This window comes from Loxodonta africana, chromosome 1 (genome assembly GCF_030014295.1).
Source record: "Loxodonta africana isolate mLoxAfr1 chromosome 1, mLoxAfr1.hap2, whole genome shotgun sequence".
In the NCBI taxonomy this organism is placed as follows: Eukaryota; Metazoa; Chordata; class Mammalia; order Proboscidea; family Elephantidae; genus Loxodonta; species Loxodonta africana.
Window position 1 is genome coordinate 59,951,612 of NC_087342.1, and position 20,963 is coordinate 59,972,574.

Sequence of the window (20,963 nt, forward strand, 5' to 3'; positions counted from 1 at the left end):
CTGACAGATGGGTGGTGACAGCAATCATTATTACCTCTACAAAAAAAAAAAAACCAAGAGTTCATACACCTAGTACATGCTAACGCCAGTATTTAAGCCAAGATTTCTTTGTCCACAGAAACTCATATTTTCAGTACTGTAGCACCTCTCCAAAATTCATCTTGCTATCAACACTTCTGTACTGAATATAAAAAAGTTAAATATCAAATCATCGCCTTCTTTTTCCCCAGAGTTGATATGTCACAGGAGCATTTCTATTTTCAGATATGACTCTCTTTTGATTTTAATTCCAAAGCTAAACTGAAATCAACATGTTCATATTTCAGCCAAAAATATTTACAGTTATTTTAGTAAGTTAAAAATGTCAAATAATCCCAAATCCACATGCCAAAACCCTAATACCTAAAATCCACGTCCTACCTAAATGGGTAAATTTCATTAGGAAGAAAGCACATAGTAAAATCAAGAGCTATGCATGAATCTCAAAATAAAGATGTCAAACTATAGGAATTTCTATATATTATAATATCCATATAATTAATAAACACTTTTACAACTTTATAAATTCTACATATTTTAGGTCACTGCAACACAAAATAGACATGAGCATCTCAGGAAATCAACATACTTACTTATAGATCACATAATAATTTCCCTTTTGTGTATGTGTATATATGTGTGTTATAGATCAAACTCTGTTCCCCAAAAATGTATATTGTGAGCCCTAACCTCTATACTGGCATAGTAGTTAAGAACTTGGCTGCTAACCAAAAAGCCGGCAGTTTGAGCCCACCAGCTGCTCCTTGGAGACCCTATGGAGCACGTTCTACTCTGTCCTATACGGTTGCTATGAGTCAGAATCTACTTGACCACAACGGGTCTGGGTTTTTGTTTTTTTTTTTTTAACTCCTGTGGTTATAATCCCTCTTGGAAATTGGTTTTCTTCATTATGTTAGTGAGGCACTCTTAGTGCAGGGTGTGTATCTTAAGTCAATCTCTTTTGAGATATAAAAGAGATTAAACAAGCAAGTGAGCAAGCAGAGATGGGGGACAAGTGATGCCACGCCACAGGAAAATCACCAAAGAGCCAAGGAATAGACACTGAAGAGACAAGGACCTTCTGCCAGAGCTGAAAGAGACAGAAAGCCTTCTCCTAGAGCCAGCACCCTGACTTTGAACTTCTAGCCTCCTAAACTGTGAGAAGATAAATTTCTGTTTGCTAAAGCCACCCACTTGCGGTATGTCTGTTATGACAGCGCCCGTTAACCAAGACAACGTGAGCATTTATCTGCACTATTCTGGTTATGCCTCTGTGCCTTTGCACTACCATTCCTTTGGATTAGTATGCCTTTCCCCTTCTTGCCAAATGGTAAGGCCCAACTCATTCTCCAAGGCCAGGCTTGAACCTCAATTCCTTCATGATGTTCTCCCCACTTCTCTTCTAACATTTTCTGGAAATCCAAGCAGAGTGGATCCCACCCTCTCCCAGGTCCCCTAGCTCAGCCATGGGAACCCACATCATTTTGACATTCTCCACTTCCAAATTATGCTCCACGCCTAACCATCAAGTCATGGGTTATGCCGCCTGCATGCCATCAAATCCCTCTACTGCTCTCCTCCTGCACCACCACCACCACTACCGCGTGTCTGGACCAACCCGCAGTCATCTGATTCGGGCTACCGCACTAGCCTCCTAACTGCTCCCCCTGCTTCCATGCATGCGCCCCAACAGCCCATTCTCCTACCACTCATCCTCAGCGCCTGCTTAAATCACTGCAATGGTGTTCCATCCTTAACATGACCCCCAAGGCCTAGTATGGCCCGGCCCCCCCATTACATTCCAACTGCACTCACCTTTCTGGCTTACTTTCAATTTCTTAAAAGCACCTTGCTCTCCTAGGCCTTAGGGCCTTGCCCAGGAATTTCTCCTTGCTAGGAACGTTCCCCAAGTCACTCTACCGTCTTCATTGAATAACCTTGTATTCTGTTCTCCGTCACCTCTCAGCTCAACCCTCCTCTCACCAGGAGAGCCCCTCCTGACCCTGGCCGGCTCACTAACTCCTGCTACATGCTCTTCTAGAATCGCTCTCCCTTGTTACACTAATCGCTATTGTAATTTTACATTAATTTCTTTGATTCTTTGATTAATGTTGTCTCGCCCACTAATTAGAAAGTTCCATGAAGGAAGAACTGTGTCTGTTTTTGCCTTCCCTTTTATCCTCAATATCCAACAGAATGCTTGGCATATTACGGGCAGCAGATAAGAATGTACAAGTAAATAAATGAGTAAAGGGAGGAAAGAGAAAAGAAAGGAAGCAGGAAGGGAGGGACAAAGGCAGGCAGGAAGGGAAGGATGGAGAGATGAAGGGACAAAGGACAGAAGGAAGGGAGGGAAGGAGGGAGGAAGGAAGGAAGGAAGGAAATCCTTTACTCATTATAACTTAATTAACATTTGCTGAATTAACATGTTGATGGTTTTTCAACACACAGAGTATAACATCCACGTCCCGCTGAAGGGTGTGCAAGGCTCCTTGTGATCTGATCTCGGCCAGCTGCATCTCCCCTCCAGCTGCACCTGACACACAGCCCCACTGAACCCTTGCAGCCCTGGCTGACCAAGCCTCACCCCCACTCATCTCCATACATCGTTCTGTTCCCTCCAGCACATCGTCTTTTCAACTCAAACTCATCTTTCAAGTCTCAGGGCATGAGCTGCTTTTCTGTGAAGACTTCCCTCATCCCTTCTGGGAAGCTGAGGCCTTCTTTTTCCACTTTGCCACAACACCTTGTACCTATCGCAATTAAAGCAATGATCATATTTTCACGTACTTGCTTCTTAGGCAGGTCCATCTCTCCCGTGACACTGTAAGTCCCTTTCAAAAGCGAGGGAGAGGAGTCATTTCATCACAGTATCCTCAGAGTTGAGCAAAGCAGCCTGACGAATAATTGCCAATAAATAAATATTTGTTGGTGAACAAAGAAATACATATAGCATACCCACCCACTGCTGTCGAGTCAATTTCAACTCATAGCGACCCCATAAGGACAGAGTAGAACTGCCCCATAGAGTTTATATATAGCATATATATACATAAATCATATACAGAGATAGGAGTCCCTGGGTGGTACAAATGGTTAACATGTTCATTGCTAACCAAAGGCTGGCAGTTCAAGTTCATGGAGAGGTGCCTTGGAATAAAGGCCTGGTGATGCACTTTCTAAAAAGCACTCATTGAAAACCCCATGGAGCCCAATTCCACTCTCACACACTTGGGGTCATTGCCATGATCCACAACCAAACTGATGACATTTTTTTTTTTCTTTTTAACATTTATCATATAGGAGCCCTGGTGGCACTGTGGTTAAGCACCTGGCTACTAACCAAAAGGTCAGCAATTAGAACCCACCAGCCACTCCATGGGAGAAAGATGTGGCAGTCTGCTTCTGTAAAGATATACAGCCTTGGAAATCCTGCAGGGCAGTTCTACCCTGTCCTATAGGGTCGATATGAGTTGGAATCAGCTCGATAGGAGTGGGTTTGGTTTCGGCTATGTATCATAAACACTTGTACATATATATTTCATATGTGCAAAACTCCACAATTGAATATTTAAAATACATGCTTCTTATTTTTAAGTGTTATGAGACATAATGGTTATAAATTTACCTCTAAAATGGGCATAATGATACCTACCTCAAAGGGTAGGAGCCCTAGTGACATAACGGCTAAGCACTCAGCTGCTAACCAAAAGGCTGGCCATTTGAGCTACCCAGTGGCTCCACAAGAGAAAAGACCTGGTGATCCGCTTTGCTTCCAATCTGCAGCCGAGGTAACCCTATGGGGTAGTTCTAACTCTGTAATAAAGGGTCGCCATGAGTCAGAATCAACTGAATGGCACCTAACAACAATAACAACAACCTCAAAGGAGACTTATGAGAATTCAATGAGACATGTGAGTGAAACATTTAGAACATAGCTCACTGTACTGTAAACAGTCTAGAAATATTAATTCTATAATCATTATTATTATCATTGTTATTGTTAAGGCAACCAAGCTAAATTTATAATTTATGCTTCAAATTTCAGTTCTATTTGCCATTCGTTTTTTCTATTAAAACATTAATTAGCAGCTCTGTAAGGCTGTAAGTTGGCTAGAGAGGTACTCAAAATACTAAGGATAAAGCTAAAGTCTTATTCACTACAGCTGCGGGACTAATTATTCTTTCGGTAATTTGAAGTATACGTGTAGAGGTACAAAACTTCAACTGAGAAGCAGTATTTCTATACCAAAATGTCTATAAAATCTAAATGACAAGAAACAACGAATCCTGTAACTGACGTGCTAAAAACACTGAGCTCATATAATTATAAACACTGTAACTTATTTATTTTGCTTAGAAAACAAGAGAGAAATACATATTCATCCATTTTTAAAAAATGATTGGACAGAGTAATGTGACTTGATAAATACATGTTAAGTATCTGTCTAATGAATATGCCCTAAAATGTTTGAATTAATAGCAAATGTATTTCGTATGTGGTCTATTAGATGCTATTCTGATTTGGAATTGCTGATATTTAATGAAACAGACCATGCAAAGAGGAAAAACAAAAGACAAGGCTATTTTGCAACAGAATTTTGGAAAATAAAAACGTTAAGAATGAATTGTTTAAACATGCTGTCAGTGCATAGTGGATCTGAATGAACTGGTAATAATTTATTTTACAAAGCACACTTGTAATTCTGCCCTATATTGGCCTCTCTCTTATATATTATACAAATTTAAATCATGTATACTAAATTGTTTTATATGCTGTGTGCTATTGAGCTATAGGAGCCCTGATGGCACAGCAGTTAAGAGCTCAGCTGCTAACCAAAAGGTCTGCAGTTCAAATCCACCAGCTACTCCTTGGAACACTATGGGGCAGTTCTCTTCTGTCCTATAGGGTGCTATGAGTTGGAACTGACTATATGACAACAGGTTTGTTTGTTTTTTGGTTGTTGAGCTATAGGGGGCTGTGGTGGCGCAATGGTTAAGCACTCAGTTGCTAACCAAAAGGTTGCTAACAAGTGGCTCCACGTGAGAAAGACCTGGCAATCTGCTTCCATAAAGATTACGACCTAGAAAATCCTACGGGGCAGTTCTACTCTGTCACATAGATAAGGTCGCTATGAGTCAAAACTGACCCAATGGCACCTTACAACAAAGACAACAACACTGAGATACGAGGTACCATCATGATTACATTTTGAGGTTTCCATTCTCAGTTCACCTCTTTATCTCTGTGTAAATGCCAAAATACAAAGCAAGTCAGATTTTTCTCCTTGGGGCTCAAAGAATCTTTTCTCAGAGGTGCTAGAGTTACCAGAAAAACTATGAATAAAAATTCTAAATTTGTAACTTCTAATTGTTTTACCACTAGATTATATGTTTTACACATATGTATTTTTTATTTTTATATACTTTATTTTTTGGTGAGAATATATGCAACAAAACATATGCCACCTCAACAATTCTACATGTACAACTCAGTGATGTTGGTTATGTTCTTTGAGTTGTACACCCCTTCTTGACAACCTTTTCCAAGTCATTCCACCACCATTAACACACACTCACTGCTCCCCCAGGCTTCTTGGCTATTCTTAGGGGTTGCTGTTGAAATTCTTTTCAGGGGTTGCTGTTGAATTCTGGTCACTGGCCACAACTATACCTGCTTATCATATGTAAATATATCGCCCTTTAAAACACAACTACAGGTATGAAAGTAAGATGGAAAGATAGAATAGACATGTTTAACAATAAAAATAAAGTCCTAATTTACTTGAACAAATCTTATTTGAATTTACTATTGATTTCATTAGTATGATGCTTGTGGGTATGTCATAAAAACTGGTGAAATGTAATGCCGGAAGGCAAAATTCACCAGGACTTGATGGTGTTCCCTCAGCCAGGAATGCCCATCACTCAAACCTTACTCTTCCTTTTTGATCACCTCAGAGGTTGCTTCTTCTGTGAGGTGCTCCAAAACATCATTAATTTTCCAAGCCCTGTAATGGGCCCAAGGTCTCTTTTCCCCTCTAGATGTGAGCCGCTTACAGACACTCACCAGGTCTCAGTATTTTTCATACCCTGCACAGTTCTTTGCACACAATATAGTTTCAGTAAATACGGTTCAGTGTATCAATGAACACACCCACTTTGATACTCTTAAGACTGGTGAAAATGTCACTACTTGTGAGCTAATGTTAAAGGTTGAAGTCAAAATTTTTTCTGTTTTTAGTGAAATGAAACTCCTAGCATTTTCACTTCCAGATGCACCAGCGTTACATAAAAGATGTTGAAAACTATTTTAAAGAACAGACACGCTGCGTATTTTCCTGCCTGCGAATTAGTCTGAAAATACCACGCTTCACAGCGACCTCTGGCTGTTCTCAAGACAAACGGTCTGTTAGGTATAGATTCCATAAATCTACAGTAACGGACTGTATTTCTAACAAATTCCAGGAAGTCATACATAAGAATCACCTGGGGATCTTGTTAAAATGTAGATTCTGATTCAGTACATCTCTGGCAGAAATGCAAATTCTCAGCAGGGAACTTGTTAGAAAGACAAATTTTCAGCAGGGGTTCGAACCAGAACAAACCGGTTGAAAACCGTGAATGCCACTCAACAGCCAGGACACCAGCATGTCACACGTTATTCTTACCTGCTGCTTCAGAATAAGCACACGGTTCCCGGGAAAGGTTTGCCCTCCCCTCCCAATACTTCAGTGATGCTGAGTCTTAGCAGCAGGGAACGTCGATACCTAAAGAAGCAGAAACCAGTCCTGACTTACATTTTCCACTTTTCTTGCAATTTTATTCCTCCATGGACCAATTTCTCATATATCTGCCTTTAATTTTTCAAGAGTAAACCTCTAAGCCTGTGACAATTTGCCTGGCCGCCTAACATGTGACATTATTCTACACATGCCAACTCCTACCTCATTCAAAAAAGCCACATTTTGCTCAGAAAAGATTGGTGGGCAGCAAAAGAACAAGTTTTTCATAACAAGCTATCCAGGCTGTTTGTCCGCACTTAGAACTATTCATCACTTTTGGGGCAATGAATACAGATTTTCCAAGAGGTCGCTGTTATAGATTAAATTTTCCTTCCAAAATATGCGTTGGAATATGGGGAAAATATTAAGTGATGCAGGAAGCATCAAAAGAAGATGGAAGGAATACACAGAGTCACTATACCAAAAAGAACTGGTCAACATTCAGCCATTTCAGGAGGTAACATATGACTATGAACCAATGGTATTTAACGAAGAAGTCCAAGCTACACTGAAGGCATTGGTGAAAAACAAGGCTCCGGGAATTGATGGAATACCAGTTGAGATGTTTCAACAAACGGATGAAGTGCTGGAGACACTCACTCGTCTATGCCAAGAAATTTGGAAGACAGCTACCTGGCCAACCGAATGTGGAAATTATTGAACAATATCATTACTATCACGCACAAGCAAAATTTTGCTGAAGATCATTCAAACTGGCTGCAGCAGTATATAGACAGGGAACTGCCAGAGCTTCAAGCTGGATTTAGAAGAGGACGTGGAACCAGGGATATCATTGCTGATGTCAGATAGATCCTGGCTGAAAGCAGAGAATACCAGAAGAATGTTTACCTGTGTTTTATTAACTATGCAAAGGTATTTAGCTGTGTGGATCATAACAAATTATAGATAACATTGTGAAGAATGGGGATTCCAGAACAACTAGTTAGGCTCATGAGGAATCTGTACGTGAATCAAGAGGCAGTCATGCGAACAGAACAAAGGGATACTGCATGGCTTAAAGTCAGGAAAGGTGTTCGTCAGAGCTGCATTCTTTCACCATACCTATTCAATCTGTATGCCAAGCAAATAATCTGACAAACTGGACTCTGTGAAGAAGAATGGGGCACTAGGATTGGAGGAAGACTCATTAACAACCTGCGTTATGCAGATGACACAACCTTGTTTGCTGAAAATGAAGAGGACTTGAAGCACTTGCTGATGAAGATCAAAGACCACTGTCTTCAGTATGAATTACAGCTCAACATAAAGAAAAAAAAAAATCCTCACAACTGGACCAATGAGCAACGTCACGATAAATGGGGAAAAGATTGAGGTTGTCAAGGATTTCATTCTACTTGGATCCACAATCAATGCCCCTGGAAGCAGCAGTCAAGAAATCAAAAGATGTATTGCATAGTGCAAACCTCCTGCAAAAGACCTCTTTAAAGTGTTGAAAAGCAAAGATGTCACCTTGAGAACAAAGGTGTGCCTGACCCAAGCCATGGTGTTTTCAATTGCTTCCTACGCATGTGAAAGCTGGACAATGAATAAGGAAATGTGAAGAAGAATTGATACCTTTGAATTGTGGTGTTGGAGAAGAATATCAAATACACCATGGACTGCCAAAAAAAATGAACAAATCTGTCTTGGAAGAAGTACAACCATAATGCTCCTTAGAAGCAAGGATGGCGAGACTACGTCTCATATACTTTGGGCGTGTTATCAGGAGGGATCAGTCCCTGGAGAAGGACACCATGCTTGGTAAAGTAGAGGGTCAGCAAAAAAGAGGACGAACCTCAATGAGATGGACTGACACAGTGGCTGCAACAACAAGCTCATGGATAGTGACAGTTGTGAGGATGGCACAGGACCAGGTAGCATTTCGTTCTGTTCTGCATAGGGTCACTATGAGTCGGAACTGACTCTCGAGGGCACCTAACAACTTACCTGTGGGTGTGATCCTATTTAGAAATAGGTTTCTTTGTTGTATTAATTAGGTCACACTCAAATAGGGTGAGTTCTAAAACTAATCACTTAGGAGTTTAAGAAAAAAAATAAAAGGCAAATCAGAGAGAGACACGCACACCTGGGGTGAAAGGCAGACTCCACGTAAGAATCATCCACAAGCCAAGGAACCAAGGGACGGCCAGGATTACCTACAAGGATGGAAGCAACATGAACAAGACCCCGATTTGGATTTTTAGCCTCCAAAACTGTGAAAAAATTAATTTCTGTTCTTTCAAGTTGCCCAATTATGGTATCTGTGTGACAGCTGCACTAGGAAACTGAGCCAGTCACCGAGCCTTATTTTATGGATTTTCTTCCCCCATGCCCCAAGCGTTTCTAGACTTTCAGGAAGAAGAGAGGGCTGCTGTGTATCCTTTCTCACTCCACTCAGCAGCTATGGTCAGCCTCCACCACCTGAATGACCCCCAGGATTTCACCACCAGAAAGACATCTTCCACTTACTCCTGTGTGGTCTCAAGATACTGGGAACCAGGAAAACAGACTATGAAATGAAATAGGGAGAGAACAAGAACAAGAAGGGGAAAATCTGGCTCATGCTTTCATTTTAAAAATATGTGTATTACATAAAATTTGAAACATACAAAGAATACATCCAACATGTATGCAACCTACGAAGCATAACAATAAAATTAGTACCCATAAACCTACCACCCTATTTAGGATCTAGGGATTACCAATACTAATACATTAATACATCTACCTATTTGCTACTTCCTAAGTCATCCCCCTGCCTCCTTTCCAGAGGTAAGCACTATCCTGAATTTGGTGTTTATCATTCCTTAAAAAATACAGCTTGATTTTGAACTTTATAACAAAATATATATCATATTGTATGCAGCCTTCTGTGACTAGCTTTTTTCACACAATATTGTTCTAAGATTTAATTATGTTGTTGCAGGTAGCTGTAGTCCATTCTTTTTCAGCACTATATAATATTTCATTGTGAATATATATTATATATGCATTCCTGTATTGACAGACATTTGGATAGCATCTAATTTTGTTTTGTTTTCTGTTAGCAACAATAGACATAAACATAAGTTTCTCTGGAGTACTGCCAAGGGATGGATTTGATGGGTCCCAGGGTATATTTACCATTACAGAATAGTGCCAAATTGTTTACTAAATTGGCCGTGCCAGTCTTTACTCCTATCAGCAGTGCATTCTATCATTTTTAAAACTGTGAAATCATTTAATGATCAAGAAAGAGACCTATTTTCTTTGAAGTTGGCATTTTTATTTTATAGCCACAAGATATGAATGTCCATAAAGAAAGAAACTTCTTATACCTCTCTCTCATTATAAATAAAGTTTATACTTCCTTTCATGTTGACTCCACGTGTGCAGAGTATAACTAAATCTAACAAATAAGTGCACTTCCTAAGATATGTTTGTCTTACCACCTTCAAATGTGGCATTTACTAATGGCTTCGTATGGACTAGGGGTAAATAATCTGAAGGCTCCACACGGCTTTATTTCCCAATCATTCAATTCTTAAGCAAGGTGACTACCGAAGGTGTCAAAGAATGCCCTAGGATACAACGAGGTCCCAGGGACTAAAACTGCGCTCTTGGAACAGGAAAACATGTACAAGTGTGAAGTACATAAAATTACGTCAAACCGAGAAAATTTTTATTTTCTTTGACATTAGAAAGAAGCAGAGGAATAGACGACTGAAATACATGAGTACAGTCTTAGAGAAGCAAAATAAAAAATACACCAGGGTCAGTATTTCAGGCTTTTGAGCCTCGGGTCCTGGCTTAGACTTTGAGCTCCAAATCAATCAGGTCTCCATCTTCCTCCCAGATCTGTCTAGAAGTCTTCTTGGGTGGGAGTGTAGAGCCAGCAGATAAAGGGCAGGAAGAGATGCCAAAAATATGACGGATAGATTTAATGTTAGAATGGTAACAAGTGGCAGGAAAGACCAGAGCCAAAGCCAAAGTTATTCTGGAGAGAAGCTTTGACCTCCTTTAAGTAACAGGAATGGCCAATGTTGGTGTCAACTTCCTTTCCCATAGTTATTCATTATTGGTAGTAACCACTCTACTGAATTGTGTGTTAATTACCTTGATCACATTCTGGCGTTCTTTCTCCACCCTGTTCTCTTTCTTATCGGCTAACCCCAATGCCCTGGGAAATGGCTGAAAGGCAGACAGTGAGGGGAGAAGGATGAATTAGAGACTTTCACCTACATAGTAGACGTCTCTGAAAAGCTGACTGTTGATGAAAGGTAAAGCCAACCAAAAAAATTATACATCATTAGTGCCTGTTAAGTCATCTAGTTGAGATTTTTTTGCGACTACCAGTGAAGTCTCATGCCTCTCATTAGATTCTCGCACTGTTTTAATTAAGTGTGGGGTGAAGGGGGCTGATTTTAATCACATTGGTGGTGCCTTGCTTTTCATATGAGTGAACTGGATCCTAGCCAGGCAGCGTGCTCAGGGAGCCAGCATTTCCTCTTGGTCAAGGAAATTCTCAGAATACCAATTATTTTCTATGAAAAGTGTGGTAAACAAAAGCAACCTTATCTTGTTTTTACTATTATTATGGCGGTAAATATATATGCGGCAAATCATATGCCACGTCCACACCCTTCCCGTGTACAATTCCACGATAACAGTTATGTTCATCATGTAGTGCAACCATCACGCTATCTGCTGCCATATTTTATCACCACCCTTAACAGAAGCTCAGTGTTCCCTAACCAGTGAAGCCCTCTTTTCTCCACCCTCCTCCAATCCTGGTAACCACTAATAAACTTTCATCTCTATACACCTGCTGATCCTAGATATTACATATAAGCAGAATCACAGAATTAAGTTGCCTGGTTGGTACAAACGGTTTACCCTCACCTACTAAGCTAAAAGTTAGCAATTTAGCTTAGTAGGTGAGGGTAAATGCAGAAGAAGAAAGACCTGGCAATCCGCTTCCATAAAGATTACAGCCAAGAATACCTTATGGAGCAGTTTTAATACACACGCGAGGTCGGAAATTACTCCACGGTAACAGGTTTGGTTTTGGTTTTTGAGACTGACTGACTTCACTTGGCATAATTTTTTCAAGGTTCCTCCATGTCCAGGCAGCCCTATTTTGATATTTAGTATCTGGTGTTCCATACCCAGTATTATGACGGTGAAAATGTGTCTGTAACCTCGGGTGAAACTTCAGACTATGAGACAGCTTTCAAGATGGATAAAAATATTAAAATAATTTCATTTTGAAAGGCTTTCTTTGTAACGCTGATACATAAAGCTCCTATTCAAGCATAGTAATTTCTCACATCTACAAAAATCCTTTATTTAAAATGACTTCGTATTCCAACGTTATGTTAAAGGTGTGTCTGGCTTTTTATTCAGCAACTAGATTATCTTTTCAGGAGAATTACCACACTTCACTGTAAGTACTTAATGAGGGACTAATTGGCATCACCCCCTCTCATTTTAAACTCCTATAGGAAATAAGGTCAGAACCATTTCCGTGCCCAAAGCACCTCGCCGAGGTTTTATCAAACACTACACTAGCACTTGTCAAAAGGCAGCCCTTTCCAAAGCAAAACAGACATAAAAGCAAATCATCAAGGACTATGCTCTCCACTGTCAGAAGCAGAGGCAAAAAAGCTAAACATTTATTATAAGATCTTGCAAAGGAGCTGTTGGGACAAGCTGGACCACCCACCCACACATTCATCTCAGCTATTCCTTGCATTTACTTACAGCCACAGGGACCGCCTTCCTCCGCCCTGATTGGCTTTCTCGGTGGCTAACAGGCACAGGTCCAGAGCCGCCCGGTGCGGGGACCGCGCATCCACCTCCGGTCCTGCGTGCTGCGCGCCCCGAGGGAGGGGCGCCACCGTTCTGGGCCACTAGTCCGAAGCAGCTCCTGGCGACCGGCCAGTGGTTTGAGTTCCTACTCCCTTGTACAAGCGGCATGGCGAGCAAATTAGAGGTTATAAACACCTCCGGTGGAAGGAGGAGAATTCCTTTGGGCTTTGTAAGGGAACTTCGTCAGCGGCGAGTGTCTCCAAGGTATTAGGCGTACGTGCTCACCCACGCCCCTGAGCCCTGCTGGGTATGTGCGCGCTGCACCTTTTGCTGGTCACAACGATGGCAGCAGTGCCCAGCCAGGAAAATGTTTCTTTGGAAAGGTTGCTTCTCACGTTGGAGGACGCTGCTGGCCCCTTGATAAGCAGCATAATGCTATTTTCAATGTAAGGGGAAGCATATTCCTAAATACAGTGCTGCCAAGTCCATTGTGAGGGAGAAGGCTGGAAGTAAAATATTTGGGCTCCCAAGAGGGTTAAAGTTTCCTTAGGAAACCAGGAAAGCACAAATCCTTGGCCAGGGGCAGCAAAGAGACGCAGTTGAGTTCTACTCTATGCTGGAATTAGAAGCGTGCGGTTTCGGGTTGACTAGAGGCAGCCCAGTCAATTAAGGATACTATGAGGCATGCATGCTACATAGATCGTTAGGCCTCGCAGGAGCTGGTCACCAGTGTGTATGGTTTTCAGATCACAGCCCTCCAACAACTCACTGACACTGGAAACTAATTAGAACCCTTGCTTTAGCTTAAAGAGTCTCTCTCCCTTTAAATTCCAGATGAATATACTACATCATGGAAACCTTGGTGGCGTAGTGGTGGAGAGCTAAGGCTGCTAACCAAAAGGTCAGCAGTTTGAATCCACCAGACGCTCCCTGGAAACCCCATGGGACAGTTCTACTCTGTCCTATAGGGTCACCAGGAGTTGGAATCGACTCGACGGCAACTGTATACTAAATCATGCCTGGTAAAGTAGAGGATCAGCGAAAAAGAGGAAGACCCTCAACATGATGGATTGACACAGTGGCTGAAACAATGGGCTCAAGAATAACGATTGTGAGATGGCGCAGGACTGGACAGTGTTTCCTTCTGTTGTACACAGGGTGGTGATGAGTCGGAACCTACTTGATGGCACCTAACAACAACAGCATTACCTTGGAAGTGGCATACCCAGATACCCAAAACAAAAGGAAGTGGCCAGGTTTTGAATCAAAGCTGAGTGTTCATCCTAGCTTTACCACTTTGCACCTCTATGACTTTGAGGAAATTATTTACTGGCTTGGCCCTCAGGTTAATCAGCTATAAAAAGGGACAAACAATGGAATATTATTCAGCCATAAAGAGAAACGGAGAGGAAGTATCGATAATATGCTATGATGTGGATGAACCTGGAAGATATTATGCTGTTTGGTGTGAGTGATGACAAACTTTTGGAAATGGGTAGCGGTGCTGGTATCACAACACGTGAATGTAATTAATGGCATTGAATTGCGCATTTAAAAATGGTTAAAAGCGTAAGATTTTGTTATATATATTTTACCACGATAAAAAAAAAATCACCTTTTAAAAAAAGGGACTAATGACCACCTATCTCAGAGACTGGTACAAAGACTAAATTGAATTATTTATATTTATAAAAGTCAGTGGCCCAGACCACACACATAGCAGACACTTGTACACTTTAGTTTTCCCCTTCCCTTCTATAGAGCTCTTAATGTGGGCACAGTATGGGGCTCTGGCTTCCTGAGGCAGAGGCAAGGAGGTCAGCAGAGATGGAGATGGGGCAGCAGGAGGAAAGGGCACCTGGGCCTGGGAGCCAGAATCTGTTTCACAAATACAGTAAGGTCAGCTCTGCTCCAGTGCACATACATGGTGGCTTCAGGCTGACATGTATTTGCAAGTTTGACTGGCAAGACTGGGAACAGAGAAACTCGCCTCCACCAAAAGGCATGCCTCACCCCTCCCAAGGCTCTCCCTTGCCTGGTGTCCTGCTCATGAGAGATGGGATCAGGAGGATCTGAACAGCTTACACTATAAGGTCCCCTGCAAGAAAGCGGGAGCAGAAAGCTATGACTGGATGACAAGCAGGCAAGCAAGCAGAAAGGAATAAGTACAGCTTCCAATTTGCTGGTGCTCAACCCCACCCCAGTCATCCACAGACCAGCTCAGTGAGGCTGGAGATCTTCCCAGCTACTTCCAAGGTAGACTCCAAACCAAAGTGTGTGGCCAAAGGTCCATTTTCTTTTCACGGGCATCAGTATCTTCATGCCTCTCTCAACACTTAGGGATCATCCCTTATCTCCCCATGAGAAGCCAGCCATCAATGACTTCTAAGGCATGGGCCAAGCAATCTCACCAATTGCTCAGGTGAATTGGCTAGGCAAAGATGTCCAAACAAAGATGGCTAAAAAAAAGGATGAGAGACCCTATATAACAAGATGGTGCAGAAATATATTTTTAGGCTCAGGAGATTATTCTAAATCAAAAAGGCTGCTACACATAAAATAAGCCCTCTGGAAATTTCCTTCTATCATTGCTGTTAGTTGCTGTTGAATCGATTCTGACTCACGGCAACCTGGTATGTGCAGAATAGAACTGTTCCATAGGGTTTTCAAGGCTGTGACCTTTCTCTGGGTGGGTGCGAACTGCCAAACTTTCAGCTAGTACTAGCTTAACCTGAATGAATAGGAAAGAGACAGCCATTTAAAAAATAATAATAATAATTAACAGCCATCACAGATAAAAAATATATATATATATATATAAGGAGATATTATTTAGAAACATCAATATATCAAGACACCCGCCCTTCTGCTCCACTGAAAGCCCTACTTGGAGAACCAGGGAAGCAGAGGATACATATTGGAGACCACTAGTCAGACACTTGGAGCCCTGGTGGCGCAGTGGTTAAGCATTATGGCTGCTAAGCAAGAGGTCGGCAGTTTGAATCCACCAGCTGCTCCTTGGAAACCATATAGGGCAGTTCTACTGTGTCCTATAGGGTTGCTATGAATCAGAATCAACTCGATGGCAACGGGTTTGGTTTTGGTTTTTTTACAGAAGGCAAGAATTCTACCACAGGTCCACCAATGTCCCCACTTTTTCTTTTAAAATATTTTTTAATACTACCCTGGACAAAACCACAATGGGAGGTAAATAAAAGCATCATACAATGCTTCCCAAAGCCAAAAGGAAATGATACTGGCATATATACTTCATGACTACTTTCCATTAGTACAGGTAATTAAAAGTTGGCCATATAATAAAATTAAACAGCAGGCACAACTCTCTTGCAAATCTCTCCCAGGTATTAGCTATGCAAAAACACTGACTGACTGATCAATGCTAATCAAATTCATCTCTTCTTAAGAGCAGTGTATAATAAATGGGTAGCCTAAAAGGAATTCTTTGAACAGAATGCTTCACTATTGTCTGATTATTCTAAATTTAAAACTCCCACAAAGGAAAGGATTATTCTTCTTGAGGTTCAAAACTCACAAGAATTTGGTAATGAAATTCCACTAGGAGAGCAAATAAAAAATTGCTGTCTACAAGCTGCCAGTGTTTTATGTTTCTGGAGTGTTTTTCAAATCAAAGTTATCCTTCATTCATTCAACAACAAATGTTTATGGAATAAATGAATGAAAGAAAAGGCCTCAAAATACCTTACGAGCTTAATCACCTGTAAGTTGTGAGTCAGACGGCACCTTTAATCATCCCCAAACACGCAGGCTGAGACAAGCTAAACGTCCTCTCTCACCAAGCATGCCAAAGCCCGACCTGGAAACTGAAGTCATGTCCTTTGATTCTTAGAATATGACCCAGCTGTTCAGAGCCTGTTGCTTAGCTGCCTGGTTGCATACTCTCAATACATTTGGAATGCATGTTATCTAGGCCAAGTGAGGTAAGATTAAGGAAGTATAACAAAGCCAGGCTTGTTCCTGAAATTACCCAGGTAGTCCGGCAAAAAAAAGAAAAACCCCCATCAAAATGCTAACACTGAAAATGAAATTCTTGATATTTCAGTATGTTAACATCTTCGCCCTTATGTGGCCCAGAGAGCAAATTACTTGTGCTGGAATTGATGTTATTCCGATAGTAGGAGAAAATGTGCCTTAAGGAAACTGGGTCAGATGTGGAGCACAAAGTTCCCAAGGGGGCTTCGAATTTACTCTTCCAGCTACACCGCTAACACCCATCTTTTTCCATTCCGACCATCTAATAGGATGCAGTAAGAGAGCCAACCAGACATGTAAAGTCTATTTGTTTCAGTAACTCAGAGGAGAAATACAGGTAGGAAATGTTTTGCAAGTGAAAAATTCTCATGTGTTTGAGAGTGGGGAATCTCTACTCGTAAATATTAAAGTTTTCAAAATCCATGCCAAGGGAATTAAGGAAAAAAGCAATACCATTTTTTTTACCCCAGTGCAAAGCCTGCCTCTGTGAGCTAAGCATAAGCAAAGCAACTACCCCCAACATTTATTTTTTCTGATCTCAGACAAATTAGGTAGAGCTGCCCTTGGCAAAATCGTAATGTAAGTGAAGTTCGTCTACAGGACCCTTCCCCTTGGGATCTACACTTTTTGTCCCCTAAGATGCTTCTCCTTTGGACCCCAGGGATTTCTGCTCTGTAATTCTTTCCGCTGGTGCAAAGGATGAGTGCTCAACTACTAGCCAAAAGGTTGGCAGTTTGAACAAAACCCAGAGATGCCTCAGAAGACAGGCCTGGCACCTGCTTCTGAAAGGCCACAGCCACTGACAAGCTCAGGGAGCAGCAGTTCCACTCTGACACACTTGGGGTTGCCATGAGCCGGCATCATTAACAAGGACAGCAATTCTTTCCCATCGCTACCCTGCCAACAACATTTACACTAGTAGGCTCATTTCAATATAAACAGACCTCATTTCTTGCTTTGCCCCCTTCCCCCAAATATTTGTACTTTAAACATTTTATGAATTTTTATTGTGGTGAAAATACACACACAAAAACGCTCGACAATCCAACAATTTCTACAAGTAAAATTCAGTGACATCGGCTTGCTGTTAGGTGCCATCAAGTCATTTTTTTACTCATAGCAACCCCACTTGACACTGACTACATTCTTCATATTGTGCAACCATTATCCTTATCCTTTTCCCAATTATTCTGTCACCATTACCATAAACTCAGTGCCTCCTAAGCAAAAACTTCCTCTTCCCCCCCCACCCCAGTAAATCACTAATAATCTCTGATTTTTATATATATATTTGCATATTCCATGTAAGTGAGATCATACAGTATTTGTCCTTTTGCGACTGACTTATTTTGCTCAGCACAGTGTTTTCAAGGTTGACCCACGCTGTAGCATGCATCAGGACTTCATTTCTCTTTATGACTGAGTAATGTCCCATTGTATGTGTGTAGCACATTTCACCTGTTGATGAACATTTAGGATGTTTCCTAAACCTTTTAATTTTTAAGTGAGGATTCCAAAGCTTTACTTTCCTTTAAACTCCAGCATCAGCCAGCAGGTGAGGACATGTCTGACATGACGATGCTCTGAAATCACAGGCTGGGTTCATATTCCACTGTGATCATGGGCTAACCACCTGACTGAGCCTCAGTTACCCATTTACAAAGTAGGAATTAGAATAATATACTGTGATATAATATAATAATAAGATAATGAATATAAAGTGGCCCATGCATTGCTATCTTAAAGACTACCTTCAGAAAAGAACACCGAAAAAAAAAAAAAAAAAAAAAAACCCCAAACTTGTTGCCGTTGAGTCAATTCCGACGCATGGCCACCCTATAGGAAATAGTAGGACTGCCCCACAGGGTTTCCAAGAAGCAGCTGCTGGATTCGAACGGCCAATCTTTTGGTTAACAGCAGAGCTCTTAACCACTGCGCCACCAGGGCTCCCAGAAAGAACACTGTGGTTCCCAAATGAAGGTAGATCGGTCCAGTCCTAGCCACCTCTACTAAGGGCCTGTTACCTGGAATGACTGGGAACTGCAAAGGGCTGACTCTTTTTAGCAGCTTCTGAGAGCTTGTGGCCTCGGCCCTGGAGTCGCGCGCCCCCTAAAGGAAGGTATGAGGCTAGCCCTTCTCCCCAAGACTATGCTTCTTTTCCTTAGCTTTCCCTACAGGAAAACATCTAAGCCCTTCCCCCCTCCTCTCCTCTCTCCGCTCCTCCCCCTCCTCCAGCCCCAGTAAACCAAGATACAGGAGATTCAGCACCATTCCTCACTGCTACCTCCCCTCCCCAGCACCCGCCCCCAGCCTGTAATAAAAATGTTTTGTAACCTCCAACAGGAGTCCCTGGATGGGGGCAAAGAGTTAACACACTTGGCTGCTAACCAAGAGGTTGCAGGTTTGAATCCACCCAGAAGCACCTGTGGAAGAAAGGCCTGGCAATCTACTTCCAAAAAATCAGCCATTGAAAACCCTATGGAGCAGAGTTCTACTCTGACACACATGGGGTCGCCCTGAGTCGGAATCCACTAGATCAGAATTGACATTACATGGCTTTAAGCCCCTGGCAGCCAGAAGTTAGTTTAAAACAATTTCTAGGAGGAGTGAAAAGGCAAGTCTGGAGATGAGCATGTGACCAAGTGGGCGAGAGGCCGCCCCACCCCCACCCCCTCTTTCGGGCAGTCCCTAAGGCTGGGAGGAAATAGCTTCTCAGCCCAGTTCTCCAAAGTGCTAGGCTGGGCTCCGGCTTCCTTAGGAGGTCTGAGTTGAATTTTAGAAATCAGATATAAAAAAATCTGGAGCAGTTTAGGGAGACATGAGACAGCACAGCCACAAGAAGGGAATTGGGAGGACGTTACCAGAACAGGCAGGGAGGAAGCAAGAAGTACAGAACACGGCAAACAAGGCCATCAGGCGGAGACGGGCGTGGGAGCAGCCAAGTGAAGGGAGAGCAGCAGCCAGGCTGGAGTCAGAGGTGCGGCTGGAGGGCACCCAGAGGCTCACTGCTCCTGAAGGCAGTCCACCTGAAGCTTCCACAGCAGCACCTCTGAAGGCCTCTCCCAGTCATTGCTGGCATGGCATGAGAGAAAGGGGGTTTGAGTCCCATCACTGTTCACTTTGTGTGTCTCTAGCAGTTCCCAAGTGGGCATAAACAAACGAAAACCAAACCCATTGCCATTGAGTTGATTCCGACTCATAGCAACCCTATAGGACAGAGTAGAACTGCCCCATAGGGTTTCCAAGGCTGTAATCTTAATCTTTACAGAAGCAGACTGCCACATCTTTCTCCCACCGCTGAGTGGCAGTGGGTTGAAATCACTGACCTGGGCTCCTTATCAGGAGGCATAATTTCTTTTAAAAGAAGTAACAGCAGGTGGGAAAAACTAGGGCTCCCCTTGCCTGGGTCCGCCCATGAGATAAAAAAAAAAATTAACTGCCTCAAGTCATGGTGGCTCCATGTGTGTCACAGTAGAACTGTGCTCCACAAGGTTTTCAATAGTTAATTCCTCAGAAGTAGATCACCAGGCCTTTCCTCCAAGGCACCTCTCGGGGGGGATAGAACCACCAGCCTATCAGTCAGCAGCCAAGAATGTTAACTGTTTACTCTACCCAGGAGTTTGGTAAAGGCTCTTTAAACCCGTTGCTGTTAAGTCAATTCCTACTCACAGGCACTCTATATGACATAGCAGAACTGCCCTATAGGGTTTCCAAGGTGCAGTTGGTAGATTCGAACTGCCAACCCTTGGGTTCGCAGCTAAATGCTTAATCACTGTGCCACCAGGGCTCCAAAGGCTCTTTAACTAGGTCTAAACATGAGAAGGAGCCCTGGTGGCACAACAATAAAGCACCTGGCTGCTAACCGAAAGTCAGCAGTTCAAACCCACCCAATGACTGCGGGAGAAAGACCTGGTGATCTGTTCCCATAAGGATTACAGCCTAGAAAACCCCATGGGGTTGTTCTACTCTGTCACATGGGGTCGCTATGAGTTGGAATTGACTCAATGGCACCTAACAACCAGAAGCACGCGAAGACAACAGGGAGTACTTTGACATGCTTTTCAAGAATCCCCCAGCAAAAAGAGATACAGAAATGAGAAAAAAGGAAAATGCTCCAGATCTGGGTTTGAAGGAGAGGGAACCAGGCAAGCCCAACTGTTAGAGCTCAAACTCAAGATCTTTGTCTACTGTACATGTGAATTATATCACATTGAGATGTACAACAGGCAAAGGTCTTGAGAGAATTACTTACATTCGCATGTATTATATATAGAGCATTGGGGGAAAGTGTGAGAAATCCACACTAATTAAAGACATTAGAAGATAAATCAAGAAGTG

The 20,963-nt window shown here is 42.2% G+C and overlaps 1 protein-coding gene across 4 annotated transcripts in view; it reads right to left on the reverse strand.

Moving 5' to 3' along the window:
• The window catches only part of ATXN1 (ataxin 1), a 465,693-nt gene that overhangs the window by 324,153 nt on the left and 120,577 nt on the right, over positions 1-20,963 (reverse strand). Inside the window, exons 1-3 of one of the 4 annotated variants that reach the window (XM_064280992.1) lie at positions 6,711-6,809; positions 3,695-3,855; positions 2,830-2,935 (exon numbers count right to left, since the gene is read on the reverse strand). The exons of 1 other annotated variant lie outside the window; for it this stretch is intronic. The gene's annotated coding sequence lies outside the window, so the exon portion shown is untranslated. 2 more of the 4 variants (XM_064281011.1, XM_064281003.1) reach the window with 2 other exon arrangements.